Raw genomic sequence first — 9,854 nt, 5'->3', positions numbered from 1 at the left:
TAGTTTTAAACAACATTTGACTCCTGACTACAATGAATGGCATATATATATATATATATATATATATATATATATTACTAGGGAACTATCCCTTTATTAGTTGCCATGTAGTGTAGGCTGTTCACTTAGTATGCATGTAATGACTAGTTATATTTTAGAATCAAATGTGCATAGACCTGTGTGCCTGTGTGAGAAATATTTCGCCTGTCTTCCCTGTCAAAAACACTGCATCACACTCAAAACTATTGTAACTAATACCACACGGTATTTTAAATAGCTGTAATCACTTCCAGGTATGCAAACACATGCATTCATACTTGCAAAAACTTTGCCAAAGCTACACACTTGAACTCCATCAGGCTTCCAAAACAACCACAAACAGCTCTTCCTTTTGGTTTTAAAGCGCACTAAAGCAACATCACCCCAAAGCCTCACGTGAAGGACTGATACGATCTCGGTCTCGAGTCTGAGAGCAGAACTCAAGGTCACATTCAGGGTTTTCCCCTCGTTAGAGCCAGTGAAGGGCTTCACTCAAAGCATCCGTGTCCTGCTGAGACTGAGCCGGCTGGACTTTAATTGGATGTGTTTACGTTTAATGAACTATGAGCTTCTGGCCCTCCCACACACACAATTCATGGTCAGACTTGTGTCAAAGGCAAGCCTGGAACAGTCATGACAGGGCTTGTTCGGGGGTCCTGAGATCAGAATGCACGTGCTGGAGAAATATCATGTAGGTTTAGCTGACGCTTTTGCAAAACATGAGATGAATAATTTCAACTGTAAAATCTGAGTCACATTTAACATTGTCTTACATAGCTGATTTATACAAACCTTCTATAAGCAATAAGTAATAAAATATAAAAACTTTGCCAAAGCTACACACTTGAACTCCATCAGGCTTCCAAAACAACCACAAACAGCTCTTCCTTTTGGTTTTAAAGCGCACTAAAGCAACATCACCCCAAAGCCTCACGTGAAGGACTGATACGATCTCGGTCTCGAGTCTGAGAGCAGAACTCAAGGTCACATTCAGGGTTTTCCCCTCGTTAGAGCCAGTGAAGGGCTTCATTCAAAGCATCCGTGTCCTGCTGAGACTGAGCCGGCTGGACTTTAATTGGATGTGTTTACGTTTAATGAACTATGAGCTTCTGGCCCTCCCACACACACAATTCATGGTCAGACTTGTGTCAAAGGCAAGCCTGGAACAGTCATGACAGGGCTTGTTCGGGGGTCCTGAGATCAGAATGCACGTGCTGGAGAAATATCATGTAGGTTTAGCTGACGCTTTTGCAAAACATGAGATGAATAGTTTCAACTGTAAAATCTGAGTCACATTTAACATTGTCTTACATAGCTGATTTATACAAACCTTCTATAAACAATAAGTAATAAAATATTTAGCTCACAAAAAAATAAAACAACATAAGAAAATGCCATAGACTTACACTGATGGAAGGATCCACACCATATCATTCAGGATGAATCTCTTATAGTTGCAAAGGAGGGGCCAACTTCATATTAATGTATGAAGTGGGCAAATATTGCAAGATGTGCAAAGTTAGAAGAGAGATATCCCAACAGACTAAAGGCTGTAATTAAAGCAAAAGGTGGTTCAACAAAATACTGACACAAGGGGGTGATCCTTTTTCCAACTCTTTTTTTTTTTTTTTGCTATAACAATTGAGCATTGCATTGTGTCACATTGTAAACCGGGGTGCAACAAAAATGAGCCCAACCCTGTTCAGGAGTGTGAAACCTTACTTAACCCAGGGGGTTTACCCATTTACCCAGGGTTAAGCGTAGTGTGAAAAGCCCTTAAGAGGGCCCTGCCATTCACTCCCAGTGAGTAAACCGTCCGGGAATCACTAAACAGCTCTGAGCCCAAGCACCCCCCATCTCATCTTTGCCTCAGTTGTTTTTTTACAGACCTATTGGAATGTCAGGTATGTCTCTCTCTGGCACACCCACCACACCCAGAGGCCAGAGAAAGGCACAAGCAGGTGAAGCTTTATCTCCAGTGCATGAGAGTTCATGGTGTCTGTTTCCCGCTTTCTCCCCCACCCCCATCTTACATCTGCCAGGCCGCTCTCTGTCTCTCTCTCTCTGGCTGGAGTCAGACTGGGAAAATTCCCATCAACAAGGACGGAGGAAGTAGGAGGTTGATTTCAGGACAGCAGGTCTCGGTGAATGTTGGAGGTCGCAACTGCTCAGGTATCAGCTGAACGAAATGAATAGCATGTATCTGTGTGTGTGAAAGAGGGAACGTGTATATGTGTTACTGAGACGGAGACAGCGAGAATAATACGTGTGAATGGCAATGTGAAAGAGAACGTCTGTCTAGGCAGCCAGAGAGCAGAAGTCTTCGGGCTGAACAGGCAAACCTGAGACTACGTTTGGAGCCATATGAAAAGTGTCACTGGTCCTCTACCTGCTGCCAATTTCCAAACGCTCATCTATACAATGTGAAACAGCTCACGTTACTGCCAAAATCGGGTAATGTCTTAGGCCAGCAAACAAGATAAGGCCAAATGATTAATAACTATATGTGTGTGCATTCTGTTTTTTTTTTTGTTTTTTTTCTGACATGTTGGTATTATATCTTTCACTTGGATGTTACAGTATAAGTTGCACTGAGTAAATCCAGCTGGATAAAACAAAAACTGTGTCCGTCTTCATTTCAGGCTGCAAAGCAACAGAATGTAATTATTTTAAATGGGGGTGATTCTTTTCTATACCCACTGTATTTGTGAATTAAAACATACTGCTGCCGCACAGATAGCATATAAAATAGCCCGTAGCAGATCTATACAGGTGGAGCTGGGGAAGGTGGAGGGTTTCAGAGAAACTCTGAAAGTGCGCTGCAGGAATCTCAAGTGAATGCTAGCCAGCCATATAAATGCAAGGCAGTAAGCTCATTGGCTGCATATGCAGCATGAACCAATCTGCTTGTGCCAAGTCATTTAACTCTCTGAATATCATCGGTTACGTTAACAACCAGTCGCCTGCACCATCTAGAGTTTCATGACTGAACTATATATTTATTTTAAAGGGGGGTGATTCTTTTCTATACCCACTGTATAAAAGATGTAAAATTAAATTATATACACTACCATTCAAAAGTTTTTTTGTGTGTTTTTGAAAGAGGTCTCTTATGCTTACAAAGCATTTATTTGATCAGAAATACCGTATATACAGTAATACTATGAAATATTACAATTTGAAATAAATGTTTTCTGTTTTAATTCTGTGATGGCAAAGCTGAATTTTCAGCAGCCATTACTCCAGTCTTCAGTGTCACATGATCCATCAGAAATCATTCTAATATGCTGATTTGGTGCTCAAGAAATATTTTTATTTTATTTTATTTGTTAAAATGTAGTTGTGGAAATCATAACTTTTTTTTCAGAATTCTTTCAGAAGTTAAACAGCACGTATTTGAAATAGAAATATTTTGTAATAATGTAAAAGGTACTTATGATCAATTTAATGTATCCTTATAAAGTATTATTTTTTTAAATCTTATTTACCACAAACTTTTAGCAGTATTTTTTAATAGTATTTTTTTTTTCTAATTATATAATATTCAATGATCTTTGCACCCTAATTAGGTTGAATGCAGTGGTTTTATTATCTCTTTTATAAGTATTATTTATACTCGTACAGACAAGTTACGAGGTAAAAAGAAATCACTAAGCCTAAGTATAAGCAGTAGAGACACCTGCCTTAACAAGCTGATCTGATGAAGCAGATATAATGAGAGGTGGTAACCTAGCAATTAAAGATCTGTGCAGCTTATTAAAATGCTGATGGTTTGATTCCATAGTCACTAAGCAGCAGCAATAAGCAACTGGTGCATTGCTGACACCTTTGTCCCTAGAACCATTATGTACCACTACACTGTTAGATTTTTTGAATACAAACTGAATGACGTTTGCCTGTGCAAAACTTGGAAGCATATTAAAAACCAAATACATTCTAAATAGCATACGTTTTTTGTCGACAGATACACTACTGTTCAAAGGTTTGAGGTAAGAACGTTTTTTTTTCAAGAAATTAATAATTGTATTCAATAAGGACACATTAAATTGATCAGAAGTGACAGTGACAGAAATGTATAATGTAAAATTATATATTTCAAATAAATGCTGCTCATTTTAACTTTCTGTTCATCAAAGAATCCTGAAAAAATGTATCACAGTTTCCACAAAAAAATTAAGCGGCACAACTGTTTTTAACATTGATAATAACAAGAACCGTTTCTGGAGCAGCAAATCAGCATTTTAGAATGATTTCTGAAGGATCATGTGGCACTGAAGACTGGAGTAATTACTGCTAGAAATAAAGTTTGGCCATCAAAGCAATAAATTACATTTTAAAATATATTCAAATAGAAAACAGATCTTTTAAACTGTAATAATGTTGCACAATATTACAGATTCACAGTATTTATGAACAAATACATATGGCTTGGTGAGCACAAAAGACTTAAAAAAAAAAAAAAAAAAAACTTTTGAATGATATTATAAATAACATTTAAAACTTCCCATAACTTTCCTATTTAAGGCACTGTGTAAGAGTAATCAAGAAAAACAAATTAAAAGCTTGTGTGGACAAAGAACGTTATTGATCATTAGGCAGTTAGAGAACAAAAGAAACAAAGACTTCCCAGAAGGTTCCTCATTTCTTCATTCATCATGAGTCAATAAAAATACCACCATGTACAAATATGTAAATATAAAAAAATGATTGTGTTACTGTAAATGTAACCACAAAAGGTTCTTACCACAACAATTAATCAAGAACATTACCATTGTTTTTGTGATTTAAATAAAGAAAATCCTTCTTTGTGCTTTGATGAATGATTAAAAATGTGCTAAAAGTTCAGGTCAGCAGCTGAAAACTGTGACACATGCAAGCTCATATAGGACAATGACTGATGTGCGTGTCAGAGAGACTCCCAGACTGTCTGAACTCTCTGTGCTTGTGTGAGTGCGTGTTTGTTTGAGAAGGACAGTGAGACTTTTCCTTCTAAGGTGAGTTTTTCTTCATGGGTGGCAATCAGAAAAAAGAAGTGCAGTTATTGATGAGCATTGTCTTTAAGAGTCCGCCCTACTCAGAGAACATTTTCAGACAGAGACTAATACAACAACCATGTACTCTTGCCTTGCAAAGATAAACATCTCACAGTCACAAATGCACACACATGCACTCACACACTGATTGAATGGCTCCAGTTTGTTCAGGCGGCTTAAATCACAGACTGCTCTTCCGTTACACAATCCAGCACTGGTCAGGCAGAGAAACTAAACTGGAAATTACCAGTATGCACGAGAAAAGTTCCTGTGAAAATTATTTTGTGGCTTATATCACCACTTATCCATGGTAAAATCACTGCAACACATATCTAATTCTTTTTAATGAGTCATGTTCTATACAACGTGCATACATAATCATGCTATATTGAAGTTTTATATAATTTAAGTTTTAGATATTCTATATAAAACTATTATAACAATTTGATTTATGGAAGCTTGTTTCCCCCATTAAATGATAATACAAAATAATAATAATAATAGTGACTTTTTAATCGCACAATTCAGTCTTCAGAATTGTTTGAAAGAAAGTCAGAATTCTGAGTTTCTATCTCTCAATTCCAACTTTTTTTTTCTTATTCTGTGTTCCAATTCAGTTTCCAATTCTGTGTTTAAATCTGACAGTTCTGCATTTATATCTCACAATTCTGAGGTTATATCTTGGAAGTCAGAATTGTGAGGTAAAAAAAACTCTGAAATGTCAGATAAAAACTCAGAATTGTAAAGAAAAATGTCCAAATTGTGAGATAAAAAGTCGCAATTACTGTGGGGGAAAAATACAAATGAATAAAAAATAATAAATTCTAAATTGTGAGAAACTCAGAATTCAGAGGAAATAAGTCTGAATTGCAAGATGTAAACTCATAATTACAAGAAAGTCAGAATTCTGAGTCTGGCTTGCAATTCAGAATTGCAAGAAAAAAGTCTGAATTCTTTCTGAATTATATATTAAAAATATAATCAAATTATTGTCATAAGACACAAGGTCAGGGAATGATATTTGGGAATTCAGCTCTCCCCATTTTCCAGAGGAAAAACTCAGATTTTGGTGGCCAGATTCTGCTAAACTGCAAAGAAGAGCAAGTTAAGCTACCAGTCAAAAGCTTAAGATGAATTGCTTGTTGTATTCCTCATTTGTATGTCACTATGAATAAAGGCTCTGCTAAATGATTAAATGTAAATGTAACTTCGGGAATAAAAAGCCATTCAGAAGTCAAATAAATGTGCACAGGCCCCAAATCTAAAAAAATACTGAATCAGTTCAGTCATAATGTAAGAACATTCTCCAAAGTGATTAAAAATTGTAATAGCCAAAATGCCTGTTCTGTACACACATGTATCATAGAGGACACAGCTGCTGTCAGCTCTCAAAACCATTAAAACAATATCTCTAAAGCTCTGACCCACTTATTATGCAAGACACATTCGGTTCAAAAGTGCAGAAGCCCTGACAATGAGGTTTCGGTGTCAGTGTGAGTTTAGTAGTCACCGAATAGAGGCATATCAAAGAAGATCTGAGCATCTTTGCTCATCCTCGAGGTCAAACTAACATCTGAAGACAGATTGTGTGGGGACAGCAAAGTTTGTCGTGAGACACTCAGCTTCTTGTAAAGTGGGTCAGGCCGAGAAAGTCTTGAATGAAATGAACAGTAGTTCACATGCAGCAACCTTAAAATGAACGAAAGTAATAAAGGCTAGAGGCTAATTAGATTTTATGTAACATTGATCTAATTTCAGCTCTCTGTAATCTCTGGCCTCATTCAGGTAGATTTTAAATAAAGAAGTTAAGTGTCCCGTGCCATATATGTATGTGTGTATATATATATATATATATATATATATACACACACACACACACACACACACTCACACTGAAGCTTATCTTAGAGAAACTCAGCAAGGCAGTTAGAATTACACTTTTAGTGTGAAGCCAAATGAAAGTCTCAGCACACTTTCAGTTGACGGGTTTAACGGTGGGCAGAGGTTTTAATCAGCTTAGGCTGAAATCATTTAAATCACTGAGGGCCTTACTTAAGCGCCAAAAAAATGCTCAAACTAATCAGAATCTGAGAGAAGTAGTCGCTTTTTACATAAAAAAAAGACTTGTCAAAACCACTGAAAACTACTGAATAAGCTGAAAAAACAATGAAGTGCAACTGACATTTTTCGCCCTGCAGGCATGAGAGACTACGTGTGTGTGTAAACTGATCTCTGACAATGGCCACCCAGAGAAAACGGAATTCTACTAGCCTGAAGGGTCACAGATATACCTCTGTTTGTTCAGGGTTTAGTGCCTTTCTTTGGCCCGGAAAGATCAGGCCCGTGGAACTAAATTTAGGCCTTTTCATACGAACAAAGTACTTAAGCCAATGTGCCCTGACAGTGATGCTGAGCAGGTTTAGTGTCCTGAAAACTTCCATTTTTCAGATTCTAAGTGGTGCATGAAATCACAGACATCTTTTATTAATAACTATAACTGCAACAAAATAGTTCTATAGAGATGAAGGGAGGTGAGTTCAGTTGATTGACAGACACATAAATCTGAAGGTATAAACCATAAATAAGAAGGTAAGTATTCTTGAAAAAGTATATAAGGGGGTGTGCTACATTTTCCTGGATAGTTGCTAGTGAACAGCTGGAACTGTTCTTGTGGTGTATTTTCCTGTGGCTCAAGGGTGATTAATCAAATTTATGGTGTCATAAACCATTTTTTCTATTCTGTTTAATAAATCTGTTGGTATCCATTTGTAATGTCCAATCAAAAAAAATATATATATATATATAATTGAACACTTTATGTAGGGTATAAGCTAAGCTAGAAGGCTAAATGGCTAAGCTATAAGCTAGTATGCTGAATGGTTACCTTCTCTAAACATATACCAACTTAAAAAAAACAACATGATTAACTGCACAATCTATATGCTACATATAATTAATTAATGCATTTTGTAAGAATTCCAATCAGGCACTGTACTCAGTACCCATTAAAAGTTCTTTCAGCCAATGGAATCACGTTGGGGTCCTAGATGGACTCGAGACAAGGACAGACCAAATTGACAGTGGCTCAGATTATTGGATCTATAGCAGCTGAATTGAGAACTAAATGTCATGAGTGAAGATGACAGATTCCAAACAGCAAAGCATAGCACTAGCATATACCTAAAGCATACATTGAATGCGAAGTCATTGTGGGGAAAAAAAGAGTGTAATAAATGTAATGTAAAAATGTAAGGTAACTGCAACAGAGATGCTAATAGTTTCGTCCTGGTATTATAAAGCTCTTCAACTTCAACAATGTGCCTCTGCCTATTTGAGTATCGCTCAAACACACACACACACACACACACACACACACACACACACACACACACACACAAAATAAAACTTCATTCTTGCTTCATTCCATTAGCTCACATTAGCCTCACGTGCCTCAATCTGCAGTGAGTAAAACCTCCGTCCATCCGTGACCATCCAGAACACGAGGCAGTGAAGGCGAACCTCCCAGACCTCCCAGGAAGTCAAATCAGCAGCAGCAAGGCTGCAGGCCACAGACTCCCAAAGAGAAGCAAAACTCTCAGACTCTGCATCCTGTGCACCAGAGCAAACCTACAATATGGCTTTTCAACTTTAATCCATTACTTATTTATTTTAGTTTTGTTCCATTTGTATTTGACATTGATATAGGGTAACCAGTAGTTTGAATGTAATGCAGTGATGCTAGGAATGTTGGCATCTGACTGGTTAATACAGTTTGTGCACTTGGCTGCAGCTTCCATTCATGGGCATTTTATTGCATTGCAGCTAATTGCGGCAATATTAACAAACCTACTGGCCATTCATACAATCTGTGCTGTTTTTAATAATTTTTGCTATAGAAGCAGATGTGTTTGAATGTCACAGTGCTGTTTTTCCCCTGCTGAAAAAATAAACAGCCTAAGATGGTCGGCTGGTCTTAGCTGGTTTAAGATGGAAGTGGTTTTAGCTGTTTTCCCAGCCTGGCTGAGTTGGTCGAGCTGGTCTCCCAGCCTGGTCAAGCTGGTTTTAGCTAGTTGGTCAGTTGGTCTCCCAGCCTGACCAGCTAAAGAAGTGATCAAAACCCCTCTAAACCCAGCCTGCAAACCAGCTATGACCAGGCTGGACGACCAACTAAAACCAGTCAACAGCATACAACATTATTTCGCAACAGGTTCAAGTTGGTCACATGAATTTGTGTTGACTAACAGAAAGCTGCATGGCTTGAAAGTGACTTCCATGTGAGCTGTGCTTCATACATTGCTACACTATGGATATTTTTTTTCCACTGAAATTTGAAACGAACTAAAATCACTTGAAGTGGAATTAAATAATTTCTAATTTTATTTCTTTTGCAAAATGTGGGAGAAATATTGATGACTCATTCTAAACTAAATGTAAGAATCTTTGACCGCTGCTGCTGTGTTTACATGTAGACATGGATATGAGCCTTTGATATGAATGAGGTTTGATCTGACAGTGTCCTTATCACAGGTTTGTGTGCATGTGTGAGTGGGAAAGCAAGATGGAAATCTCCACGGTTTAATTAGTTTAATCCGTGTTTAACTCTGGGCCCACACATAGATGCACAAGCTCACTCACAGCTGACACAAAATGACACAAAAAGGGTTGTCATGATACTTTAATCACAGCTTACATTATGATACCAGTAAATATAACAATATTACAGCACACATTTTTCCTGTGTAACACTGTAAAGCTGCTTTGACACAATCTGTATTGTATAAA

The sequence above is a fragment of the Sinocyclocheilus rhinocerous genome, unplaced genomic scaffold (assembly GCF_001515625.1).
Source record: "Sinocyclocheilus rhinocerous isolate Xijiao unplaced genomic scaffold, SAMN03320098_v1.1 scaffold848, whole genome shotgun sequence".
In the NCBI taxonomy this organism is placed as follows: domain Eukaryota; kingdom Metazoa; phylum Chordata; class Actinopteri; order Cypriniformes; family Cyprinidae; genus Sinocyclocheilus; species Sinocyclocheilus rhinocerous.
Note: the sequence above shows the minus strand (reverse complement) of the source record.